The sequence below is a fragment of the Adiantum capillus-veneris genome, chromosome 27, assembly GCF_014529385.1.
Source record: "Adiantum capillus-veneris isolate H3 chromosome 27, ASM1452938v2, whole genome shotgun sequence".
Classification (NCBI taxonomy): Eukaryota; Viridiplantae; Streptophyta; class Polypodiopsida; order Polypodiales; family Pteridaceae; genus Adiantum; species Adiantum capillus-veneris.
The window spans coordinates 22,945,219-22,958,250 of NC_140957.1; the positions used below are offsets into that span (position 1 = coordinate 22,945,219).

At 44.0% G+C, this 13,032-nt stretch overlaps 1 pseudogene; it reads left to right on the top strand.

Annotated features, from left to right (window-relative positions):
• Positions 1–9,664: 9,664 nt before the first annotated feature.
• LOC147421633 (3-ketoacyl-CoA synthase 13 pseudogene) lies at positions 9,665–11,701 on the top strand (annotated as a pseudogene).
• The last annotated feature ends 1,331 nt before the right edge of the window (positions 11,702–13,032 follow it).

Consider the following 13,032-nt stretch of genomic DNA (forward strand, 5'->3'; position numbering starts at 1 on the left):
ATTCAAAAGCGGACTTGTATTCTCAAGGGTGGCCACACATGGGCGGATTGAAGGGTCCGATTTGGACTTATCTACACAAGGGCGGCTACACATGGCTGCCTCTCATGAGAGAGGGCAGCCATTTTGGCATATAAAAGGAGGCCATTTCTACACACATTTCAGAGTGTGAAGTTGATGCAACAAGGTGAGTGTGAGGTGGTGAGAGTGAAGCAAGGCGGGAGCTCCATTAAGGGTATAATCCCTTTGTAAACTACTTCTTGTTTTGAAGTACTAAAGCCATTGAGAGGCTGCTTTCCCATGGACGTAGCCCACATTGGGTGAACCACGTATATCGTGGGTACTCTCTCTCTCTCTCTCTCTCTCTCTCTCTCTCTCTCTCTACTCTATAATCTCTTGTGTGTGAAATCTATCTCTCTCCATTAAGTAATCTACTCAAATGTCTATTTAGCTACGTCTTATTTCCTAACAACTGGTATCAGAGCAAGGTTTGTTCGTGCTAAGTTATCTCAAGGAAAGGATCCCTTGAATTGAGTGGGAGTTATGGCGAAGGAAGGGAAGCTCAAGATTGAGAAGTTCAACGGCAAAAACTACCAAGATTGGAAGATGCAGATTGAAGACTATCTCTACCAGAAGGACCTCTATTTGCCACTAGGCGGTCATGTGAAGAAGCCCACAACAATGAAAAATGAAGCATGGATTGTCCTTGATCGAAAGGCACTGGGAACAATCCGATTAAGCTTGGTGTCAACGGTGGCCTTCAATGTTTCGGAGATGAAGACCACGGAGGACTTGATGAAGTCACTTGACGACTTCTACGAGAAACCATCGGCATCCAATAAGGAATTTCTTATGAAGCGCTTGTTCAATCTAAAGATGGCAGAGAATGGTTCAGTTGCAGATTACCTAAATGACTTTAACACAAACATAAGTCAACTTCGATCGGTGAAAATCAATTTCGATGATGAAGTGCGAGCTCTCCTTATACTATCATCTCTACCGCATAGTTGGGACAGCCTTGTGATGGCTGTAAGTAATTCTATTTCTGGCACAAATACTCTTAAGTTTGATGATGTTGTGGGTGTTCTCCTAAGTGAGAAAATACGAAGGAGAATCACATAAGAATCATCAAGTGCTGCATTGTCAGTGGAAACAAGAGGAAGGCCTAAGGAGAGGTTCAAAAACCAAAAGGGTCATGATCGCTCAAGACGAATCAAGTCACGCACAAAGTCAGTTCTTGAATGTTGGAACTGCGGCAAGAAGGGCCACATCAAGAAGGATTGTTGGTCCAAGAAGAAGAAGGAGACAGAGTCTCAAGACAACAAGCCAACATCGGAGGCCAATGTGGCAGGTAAAGTAGAGCAAGATATTCTAATTCTCTCATTAGACAATGTCTCTAATTCCTGGATAGTAGATTCCAAGACGAATCAAGTCACGCACAAAGTCAGTTCTTGAATGTTGGAACTGCGGCAAGAAGGGCCACATCAAGAAGGATTGCTGGTCCAAGAAGAAGAAGGAGACAGAGTCTCAAGACAACAAGCCAACATCGGAGGCCAATGTGGCAGGTAAAGTAGAGCAAGATATTCTAATTCTCTCATTAGACAATGTCTCTAATTCCTGGATAGTAGATTCCGAGGCTTCATTCCATGCGATACCACACAAGCAACATTTTCAAGACTACACCAAAGGTAATTTTGGGTATGTATACTTGGGAGATGATGAAGCTTGTGAGATTGTCGGTAAAGGTACATTTTCTGTCAAAACTGATAACGGAAATGAATGGAAGCTTAAAGATGTTAGGCATGTTCCTTCTCTTTGCAAAAATTTGATCTCTACAGGACAATTAGATGATGAAGGTCACAACATTGCATTCGGAAACAAACGGTGGAAGATCTCTAAGGGATCTTTGGTGGTTGCCAAAGGAGAAAAGGTCTGTACACTTTATTTGTGTACTGTTAGCACGCAACCTTCAGTTTGTGCAGCAACTACAGAAGTTGACAGTGCGGTGTGGCACTACCGGCTTGGGCATATGAGTGCCAAAGGAATGCAAATCCTTCAAACAAAGAAGCTTCTACCAGGTTTGAAAGAAGTGGACTTAGAGTTCTGTGAAGATTGTGTTTATGGTAAACAAAAGAGGGTAAAATTTTAAAAATCAGGAAATGAAAGAAAAATTAAAAAACTTGAGTTGGTTCATTCTGATGTTTGGGGTCCTGCAAGTACACCATCACTTGGTGGCTCATTGTACTATGTAACATTCATAGACGATGCGACGAGAAAAACATGGGTTTATGTCATGAAGAATAAATCCGATGTATTTTCCATATTTCAAAGGTGGAAAGCCTTTGTGGAGAATGAAACAGGTACCAAGGTTAAATGCCTCAAATCTGACAATGGAGGCGAATATTGCAGCCAAGCTTTTGAAAGATTTTGTGCTAGCAATGGCATTCGGAGGCAAAGGACAACCCCAAGGACACCTCAACAAAATGGTATTTCGGAAAGGATGAACAGAACAATCATGGAGCGAGCACGAAGCATGCGACTACATGCAGGCCCACCGCTTGAGCTTTGGATTGAAGCTGTCAGTACGTCTGTGTACTTAATCAATCGGTCACCCTCAACGGCATTGGATGGGGGAGTTCCAGAAGAGGCATGGACAGGTAAACCAGTGAATTATGCATTTCTCAAAGTGTTTGGGTGTGAGGCTTTTATGCACATAGATAGAAGCCTAAGATCAAAGCTAGATGCAAAGTCCAAAAAGTGTTTCTTCATTGGCTATGGAGAAGGTGACTTTGGGTATCGCCTATGGAATCCTGAAGATGGTAAAATCTTAAGGAGTAGGGATGTAATTTTTAACGAACAAAAAATGTACAAAGATTACTTGAAAAGAAAACAAACAAAAGAAACAGGTGATGAGTACATGGAGCTTGAGGACGATGAAGACTCAAGGACTGCAAACGGTGACAATGTGCAACAACGTCAACCAAATGAGGAGCCTCAACCTATTCCCCCAAGATCTACAAGAGCAAGTAGACCTCTAGAAAGGTTTGTTCCTTCCTTCGACCATCTCTTGATCTCAGATTTTGGAGAGCCAGAATCATACGAAGAAGCTATGCAACATGAATCCAAAGAAGAATGGACAAAGAGCATGCAAGTGGAGATGGACTCACTACATCGCAACCAAACATGGGAGTTGGTTGAGTTGCCTAAAGGTAAGCGGGCACTTCAAAACAAATGGGTATACAAGGTGAAGGAAGAAGAAGGTGGGAAGAAAAGGTACAAGTCAAGGCTTGTGGTAAAAGGTTTTTCTCAAAAGAAAGGTATTGACTTGAATGAAATATTTTCTCCTGTTGTAAAAATGAACTCAATTAGGCTTGTCTTAAGCATTGTGGCTGCTCATGATCTAAATCTCGAACAAATGGATGTAAATACGGCATTCCCTCACGGTGACTTAGAGGAGGAAATCTACATGCTTCAACCAAAGGGGTATGAAGTAAAAGGTAAGGAGAAAATGGTTTGCAGATTAAAGAAGAGCTTGTATGGTTTAAAGAAAGCATCAAGACAATCGTACTTAAAGTTTGATTGATGGATGTTGGATCATGGATTCACAAGATGCAACTCGGATCACTGCGTCTACACGAAGAATTTGGGAGATGGAAAATTCATCATCCTAATGTTGTATGTTGATGACATGTTGATTGCAAGTGCTAACATGCAAGACATCAAAGACCTAAAATAGGAGCTGTCTAAATCTTTTTCAATGAAAGATTTAGGTGCTGCAAAGAGGATACTTGGTATGAAAATATCAAGGGACAGGACGAAGAAGACAATAAAGCTATCTCAAGAAGATTACATCAAGAAGGTACTAGAAAGGTTTGCAATGTAAAATGCAAAAGCAGTTTCTACACCTTTGGCTGGTCATTTTAAACTAATGAAGGATATGTGTCCAAAGACACAAGATGAGATAGCTTATATGTCTAAAGTTCCATATGCTGCAGTGGTAGGTTCTCTAATGTATGCTATGGTCTGGACAAGGCCAGACATTGCACATGCAGTGGGAGTTGTGAGTAGGTTCATGGACAACCCAGGTAAAGAGCATTGGCAAGCTGTGAAGTGGATACTTAGGTATCTGAAAGGGACAACAACAAATGCTTTGTATTTTGGAGGAATTGATATTTTTCTAGAAGGGTATGCTGATGCAGATATGGCAGGTGACAAAGATACTCGAAGGAGCACTACTGGCTATGTCTTCACGGTTGGAGGCACAACAGTAAGCTGGGCTTCAAAGCTGCAGAAAGTGGTCTCACTTTCTACCACGGAAGCAGAGTATGTAGCAATGACGGAGGCAAGCAAAGAAATTCTGCGGCTTCACAGATTCTTAGAAGAGCTTGGATTCAAACAAGACAATTGTGTCTTGTACAGTGATAGCCAAAGTGCTATCCATCTTGCGAAGAACTCAACCTTTCATTCAAGGACAAAGCACATTGAGGTGAGATATCACTTCATACGCACTCTTTTGGAAGACGGACAGCTAAAGCTAGGAAAGGTGCATACAAGTGAAATTCCTGCAGACATGTTTACAAAGGTGGTCAACAAGGAGAAGTTGAGCTTTTGCTCATTCTCAATCGGCATTCAAGGATAAGAAGCCAGGATGGAAAGCAGTCCTCATAGGTTTGGTTTTGAGGTCAGTCTCCAAGTGGGAGATTGTAAAGTATGGAGCCTGATCATCCTTGTAATTTTCTGTGGTAAAAGCGCACATTTGTAAGGCCCCCATTATGAGGAGAAGCCATTGTGCGTGAAGAAAAATCACTCGCCGAAAACCAAAATTTTCACGGCCAAGAATCAGGGGCAACTTTTTTCCCCTCACCAGAATATTCCTTTTCGTCGAAATATTATGGCCGGACGATGGCCAAAAAGTGGTCGAAAAACAACCGTCGGTTGGCCGGTGGCCGGTAGTCAATGGCCGGTGGCCGATGGTCAGAAGTGAATGGCCGGTGTGGCCGGTGGCCGAATTCAAAAGCGGACTTGTCTTCTCAAGGGCGGCCACACATAGGCGGATTGAAGGGTCCGATTTGGACTTATCTACACAAGGGCGGCTACACATGGTTGCCTCTCATGAGAGAGGGCAGCCCTTTTGGCCTAAAAAAGGAGGCCATTTCTACACACATTTCATAGTGTGAAGTTGATGCAACAAGGTGAGTGTGAGGTGGTGAGAGTGAAGCAAGGCGGGAGCTCCATTAAGGGTATAATCCCTTTGTAAACTACTTCTTGTTTTGAAGTACTAAAGCCATTGAGTGGCTGCTTTCCCATGGACGTAGCCCACATTGGGTGAACCACGTATATCGTGTGTACTCTCTCTCTCTCTCTCTCTCTCTCTCTCTCTACTCTATATCTCTTGTGTGTGAAATCTATCTCTCTCCATTAAGTAATCTACTCAAATGTCTATTTAGCTACGTCTTATTTCCTAACAGAATTGTTGAAGGAGATAGCTGAACTCAAAAGAGTCAACCAGCTCTACTGAGAGAGGGAAGGCCAAAAACGCAAGAAGAGACGGGCACTTCGGAGTAGCCTGAGATAGAAATACCCTCAGTATCATTTGCTGAAATGGAGACACAGTCCACAATAGAGCTAAGTAGCGAGGAAGATTTTCAGGTAACCATTACAGAAGAAGACACAATGCCCATGGTCCAGCTCTCAAAGGCTGAAGAAGATGCACTGAAAGAAAAGATTACACAAGAGGTAGATGAGCAGTGGAAGGCAGCGATGGATTGGGAGTTGAGAGTTTTTCACTCCGTCAACGTTACAAAACTCACTCCCAATCAAATCAATGCACAATGGCACCAACAGTCCCTGTCCTACCCTCTGATAAAAGTTGAGCTACTCCAGGTAAAAGAAAGACTTTACACAGACATGCAAGTCGAGGACGTAGATAAAGACCACCCAAAGTGGAGGTTGAGCTGGCTGAACAAAAACCCAAGATACTTGATTCTGTTCACCAGAGCACCTACAGCCCTGCAAAAAGATTCAACTTTCTGTCCTGTACCAAGAGTAAGGACCTGGATAGCACATGAGGCACTACTCAAGAAGCGGCCAACTTGGCTAAACTACCCCAAACTGCTTGCTCTAGAAAAGCGACCAGCGACGACTGGAGAATACATGGTGAAAACCCTAAAGGGCGCCATGTCATTCTTTAAAAGTCTACCTGATTTGACATGTGCTATGCTATATAAGATTTGCCAAATGCTGCTCACATGCATTGAAGTGTTCAATGAGCCAGAGCAAGTAGGCACCCCCCCCTTGGATGTCATTCCTCGAGGGTAACAAAGGTTTGTGCTATGATCTCAGTGGCTAACCTTTCGAAGAATTCCTCTACGGCTTCTACGCCAGATGCATGTTTCTACCTTCACACAATATGTTGAGATTCGAGGAAGTGTTCTACACGGGATTCTTCACTTGGAAAACAAAGATATTTGCGCCAGTGATCAGCAACCTCACCTCAAGGTTTGTAGGCTACTCAGCAGTGGAGTTGAAGAACAGAGTCGCTATGCAATTCTTGCAAGTGCCCGATAAAGAAAGAAAAAACAGATACCAAAAGGCATTGAATGTGTTTAAAGACCGCCTCGCCAGCTCGCCAGCCCGAAGACTACTTCAATCCATAAAGCTGTATCAAGGGATGACACAAGCGATCGAGGAGGGGGGGAATGTTAGCAGCAAGCTAACACGGATACCATTTTTCGGAGTTCATTGTAAAATACTTATTATTTTGATAAATCGAAAATAATGTAACTCCTATTTTCTCGGATAAACTCTATAATTAATGATCCGGGGCTACAAGCTTTCAGATTATATCAAATTGTCATTACCCATCTTTGGTAGAAGTCCCAGATTATTAGTTTTGACCAGCAAAAACCTTGGCTAAGGTATAAAAGCCAATTTTTGTAAGTTATTATTAAGTTTTTGGATAATGAAATACACAGCGTGAGCTAGCGGCTCTCACTCCTCTCCTTCTCGTGCTTCCTACTCCCTCCCCGGTTGTCACATTGCAGTCGCGTTTGTTGCATTGCAACCGCAGGTAAGAGCTCTACGCATTGACATAAACACATCACAGTATTTTGTAGCTTTTGGCGTCGCCGACCGACAGTCTAATTTCATCATAACTAGGAATTTACACTTTCAAATAAAAAATAAGCATAGGCGGGCTATTGGGACATCATTGCTAAGCATTTAGATGCATTCTGGGTCGAAAACGACTAGGTAAAAAATCCACTGCTGTTAATAATCGCGATTTTGGAACTTGACTTAAAGTGGGGTTTGAGACCATAAGCATGTGTGCTTAGGTTTTATAAACATGTCCTAGAAGTTTCGTTACGTTTGGATGTCATTTGATGCTCAAACCATCTGTGCTTAGGTCTTATAAACATGTCCTAGAAGTTTCGTTACATTTGGATGTCATTTGATGCTGTAACGGATGAAATTTGTTTACCAATGAGCGATTGGCTTTTGGTGATTTGAGTCACTTGAGTGTAGCTTGAGTTAGATGCGAGTTATTAGTTGTTTTCCGAGAGATTGACAACCTCTTGTAGCCTCTATGCACTAGTCGAGTCAGCTTCGTCCCATCGATTGACAATTTAATCGTGGTTCTCGCTAATATTGCAATAAGATATGATGTGAGGTTAGAGTACATGCGTCCCACAGTGAGATCCACATTCGAAATCTTCTGACATGCGCGTGGGTGTTAGAGAGAGGGTGCACATTGAGAATCTGTACACGTGTCTGTGTGAGAGAGAAGGCACGTTTTGTGCACGTGTGTGTGTGTGTGTGTGTGTGTGTGTGAGAGAGAGAGAGAGAGAGAGAGAGAGAGAGAGAGAGAGAGAGAGAGAGAGAGAGAGAGAGAGTGGAAGCCAAGTAGCCAACCTCTTCCAAACAAATCTACAGACGCAACGTGTCACCACGCATCTGGTGTCGCTCTATCGAGGGCCCCTCTGCGGATTGGAGCGATGGCGACCTTGAAGGTGTAAGATGAACTCGATCCTTCGAGCTCGACTTTGGCTCTAAATATTTAAAATAAAGTTTTTTTTCTTTTTATTTAATGAACTCGCCGAGTTACCTCTTGGCAATGCCACGTAACCCGCTAGATCTCTTTTGGAAATGTATCCACGTAACTCGCCGAGTTACATGGCGCCAACTTATCTTGACGTATTACGTGTCATCCAATATCTTGCCAAGTTACGTGGACTACTAACGTCATTAGGTCTGTAGGCCATGTAACTCGTCGAGTTACGTGGCATGAACATTGGACAACTCGTCAAGAATGCCACATAACCACGGCAAATTACATGGCAAGTTACATGCGCTTTACCATGTAACTCAGCGAGTTATGTGGCATGAACACTGGACAACTCGTCAAGAATGCCACATAACTCAACGAGTTACATGGTGTTTCCAAGACATAATGCCACGTAACTCAACAAGTTACGTGGAGACACCTCTTGGCAATGCCACGTAACTTGCCAAGTTACGTGGCAATGCCGCATGGACATATGCGTGGAAGGACCATGTCAATCGACGAGTTACGGGGATTTTCAATTAATAACTTGACGAGTTTTAGTTGTGTACCACGCTCGTAATCTCGTGCTTTGGGATCAAGGGAAACTCGACGAGTTAATCGCATCGTGGATGTCACCAATGGGTGCGGACTGCGAGAAGTGGGTACACTCTATCTTGCATATACTCGATACTACCATGGGCAAAAAGAGTTATGGAAACTTGTCCACACTTCTTCTTTTGCAAGTGCCAAGTTGCTCCCTGACATCATCTCCTCTAGCTGTAGATATGGTGTGTGTGAGAGTGTGTGTGTGCGAGTGTGAGAGAGAGAGAGAGAGAGAGAGAGAGAGAGAGAGGCTTAGGCTTTTAAGCTTCTTGTTGGAAGCCCCCATTTTGGATTAGTTTGTATGTATCTTTTATTTCTTTTTGCCGCGGTAGGCGGAGGGAGTCTCACTGGGCGGAGGCGGAGGCGGAGGCGGAGGGAGTCTCACTCGTGCCCTTTAGATGTACGGACAAGTGTAAGGGTCCACTAGTGAAATTGGAGGAGCCCAAGGATGTAAATGGCAAAAGGGCCCCAATGGCACTTTCTGATGTGCTGTATAAATGAAGGGTGGTTAAGGCCAATGAACAAGGCCGGGTAGGTATTGGACCCTGGTACTCTCAGATTGATTAGTCGGGGCTCGGGACGCGGGAAGCATTGTACATGCAGGGTGGCGACTATGACGTTCCCACAGAAGCGCTCTCACTCTCCCCGTCGCCCCTCTCTCTCTCTCTCTCTCTCTCACACACACACACACACACACATACACACTCTCTATAATTCTCTCTCTTGTCTCTCTCCCAGACTAATAGTAAGATGCACAGCCCTCGACCCTGACCGGCGACCAAGGTAAGGCGCGCTCTGTCTCTCTCTCTCTCTCTCTCTCTCTCTCTCTCTCTCATACACACAACATCCAGCTCCAAAACGCAGATCACAAGCACAATACACTCACACACACACTCATGTGACGTACCTAAAGACACACAAATTACAACGATTTAAGCATTCGGTTGGAACAACCATAGTAGTACTGCAGCGCTCTGTAAATGTAGCCCCCCCCCCCCCCCCCCCCCCCCCCCCCCCTCTTCTCTCAAAACACACACACACAGTATAGTAGAGCTCTCTTTGTATATGAAGAGACTACTCATCCCCCTCACTCCATTGATAGGTGTTGGCAAGCTGCACCTTTGGAGCCTAATCAGAGGTAGTCATGGCAAGCAAGCTTGCCCCTCAAACCCATCCTTCCTCCCCCATGCTCTCCACTACATCCACAGTGCAGCACCCCGCCAAGCCTCCCCTCCTTCTGGGGACCCGTGCCACCCGCATCACTACAAGCTTCATCACCGTATGCGCCATTGCTTTCCCGGCCGCGCTCTCTAAGCTTCTTGCACATCCATATCTTGATGGTGTTTCTTTCCCTCTTTGCATCATGTGCATTTCTGCCCTCTCTCTGCTCATCGTCTGCATATGTATCACATACAGACGAGCCCGCCCCCCGCCGTGCTACCTCGTCGACTTCTGCTGTACTGTAGGTAACAAGAGCTATGCTGCCAGCGCAGACAACTTCGGCCGCTTCTTGCGCTCATGGAAGTCTGTCAAGCTTGCCAACCTCAAGTTCCAATTCAAGGTATTTGTCAAGTCTGGAGTGGGCGAGGAGGCACGTGCGCCGGTGCGATTGTTCGAGCGGGGGGAGGATACTGACATGCAGGATGCGCGTGACGAATCAGAGGACTTGATCTTGGATGCGGCGCGGAAGGTACTGCAGAAAACAGGGGTTGATGCCAAGGAGATTGACATAATCATTGTCAATTCTAGCTTGTTCAACCCAGTTCCTTCCCTCACAGCATACTTAGTGCATGAGCTCAAACTGAGAAGCAATGTGAAGAGCTTCAACCTCGCCGGAATGGGGTGCTCCGCAGGCCTCATCGCCATTGATCTCGCGGTGCAGCTTCTCCGAGTGCATCGCAATTCTAATGCGCTTGTCATAAGCACCGAAAACATCACCAAGAACATGTACTTTGGCAATGACAGGTCGATGATGGTCTCCAACTGCCTCTTCAGGTGCGGGTGCTGCGCGTCCCTCCTCACAAACAAGCCAGGTAAAGTGCATTTGCGGCCGAAGATGAAGCTCTTGCACTTGTTCAGGACTAACCTTGCAGCTGATCAGAAGGCATATGATTGTGTGCAACACATGGAGGATGAGGAAGGCAGGCTTGGGGTCTCCCTCAAGATCAGTCTTCTAGAAGTAGCCGGGGTCGCATTGCGCGCCAACATCACAAGGCTTGCACCATACATTCTCCCATGGACAGAATTGATCAAGGTAGGAGCAAGCATTGCAAAAAAGAAGGTGTTAAAGAAGTCTGGGCAAGTGTACAGCCCCGACTTCAAGAAGGCAATCGATCATTTTTGCATTCATCCGGGCGGGCGTGCGGTCTTGAACGAGATTGGGATGGGGTTGAAGCTGGAGGACTATGATGTTGAGCCGGGGAGGATGGCATTGGAGAGGTTTGGGAACACATCTAGCAGTGGGATATGGTTTGCATTGGCCTATTGTGAGGCGAAAGGAAGGCTAAAGAGGGGGGGCACAGTGTGGCAAATCGCATTGGGGTCAGGGTTTAAGTGCAATAGCGCGGTGTGGCGGCTGCTGCGCGACGTGGATGCGCAAGAGAACATGGAGAGCAACCCATGGTCTTCATGCATCAAGGATTTTCCTATCTCCTCTGCTGCAGTGGAGCAGAGAGCAGTAAGGTTTAGGGAAGTCTATAGCAAACTCTTTGAAGACAAAGGCCAGGATGAGGACCAGACCATTGGCTAGCTGCTCATGACAAGAAGCAAACACTAGTCTGTTGGAGAGGGAGGCTCATTAACTCTAGCTGTCTAATCATGGTGAAGCTTTGAACCTTGGTATGCTATCTTGATCATGAGATGCCCTAGGGTTGACAATTTCACCATGGGCCCTTATAATAGAAAGCAGGTATTGCTAAGAAGACATTGATTTCAAGAGGTGGCCAAGAAAATGCAGGGATGCCAATGAAGATTTCCATCATCATCATCACACATTCAGCTCTATTTGTCTTTGCTTCCTTTGTTATAATTGCTTAATTGATGTGTTTTCCACATAAATTGATGTGTCTTCCACATAATTAACTGGTTTTTTTTTCACATCATTATTTTGTGTGAAGTGCCAAGGGAGCTCTTTAGTTCATGGCCCCATGTTAGTCTCATCAAAGATTAGATGTGCATCACCATCATTACATAAATATTCAGTTCTTTGCTAGCTAGCTCTTTTGTATGTACATTCCTTTTTTTCTTGTTTTAATTATTGATGTGTTTTCCACACCATCAGTACCCTCTTTCAACATGTTCAAGTTTCTCTTCTGATCGCTTTCCTCAGGGTCCACCTCCAAATATGTAAGTCTAGCACGTGAGTTCACCGGAAGTGGTTTTTTTATCAAAGAGTTACAGAATTACTCGCACAAGAGGTGTGAAGTTACAAGTTTATGAAAGGAAAGAGGGGTCTTTTAATTCATGGTAAAGTGTAGCGCAAGTAGAGGGGTTTTATAAATACCTCTTTATTGCATGTGCATGAGTTTTTTTTAAAAAGGTGGACCCCTTAGGCTTGTTTTCTTTTTAAATGCCACCCTAAGTTCCTTCCATGTCCAAAGCTTTTCATTTATATTGCGAAAGGGAGTTACATCAGAGAATGCTAGTCTTCTTTAGGAGAGAAGTTTCTTGTCTATTGGCTATAATGCTTCCACGTCTTTAAGCACATACTGTAATTTTTCATTGACAAAGATTGATGGCTTTGGTCTTTTGTTTTATTAAGAAAAGCAATTACAACAAGAAGACAATTTTTGTCCAAAATTCAAACTCCTACAAGATGGAATTGCTTTTGACCTTTCACTTTCATGGGGCTTTTCATCTCCTAACTTGCATTTCACTTATCCATTGGATATGTTTTGAAAGGATTTTTATTTTTCCAAGATTGGGGAGATCTAAAGCTCACCAACAATATGAAGTTGGCAATTCTGTCGCTTTAACACTAGAATGGTAACAGGACACTTTTATGTCCTTGGACACTTTTGTGTCCTGTTAAGTGACCATTTTGCTTGAATTATTTGAAGATTATGAAAATGAATTTCTAGGTGCTATATATCCACAAAGTTGCCTTATGAGCTGAAAAAAACTTAGCATTTTTTTTGGAGTATCAATCTCACCATTAACCTTACTCTTGCACAACATTTTTAAACCTAAACTGTGTGAAAAAACTGGTCCTGTTTTTGGCTTTTTTTCAATTTTTGGCAACTATACCACTCTAAACTTCATGTTTGTGAGGTTTAGATGGCTAGAGGTTAGGCCTGCATAGTTCTCAACATGTTTTGATGCTTGTAGGGAGAGCTAAGTGTTAAAATTGAAATTTATGACCAATTTACATAGTTGCATCAAGCTTTATC